Source organism: Penaeus monodon, chromosome 24 (genome assembly GCF_015228065.2).
Source record: "Penaeus monodon isolate SGIC_2016 chromosome 24, NSTDA_Pmon_1, whole genome shotgun sequence".
In the NCBI taxonomy this organism is placed as follows: domain Eukaryota; kingdom Metazoa; phylum Arthropoda; class Malacostraca; order Decapoda; family Penaeidae; genus Penaeus; species Penaeus monodon.
In genome coordinates this window covers 35949995-35950242 of record NC_051409.1, presented here as the reverse complement: position 1 = coordinate 35950242, position 248 = coordinate 35949995, and positions in this window count along the sequence as shown.

Here is a 248-nt window from a genome sequence, read left to right as displayed (position 1 = left end):
TAAAAAACATTACTATCTTATTTAATGCAGAAAGAGCCCCCATTTTTTTGAGGAGGGGAGAAACGACGGTATAGTTATCATTTTTGCCAGACTGATTTGTACGTTTACTGTTTTTATTTTTCTTTTTTCCCTTTTTATGGTTACTAGATGTTTTTTACTCCCCGTTGAATTCTTTTCATAATTATCATTATATATTTGGTTTTTATCAATAGTATTTGTGTAATCACGTTTATTCATTATCATTTGTA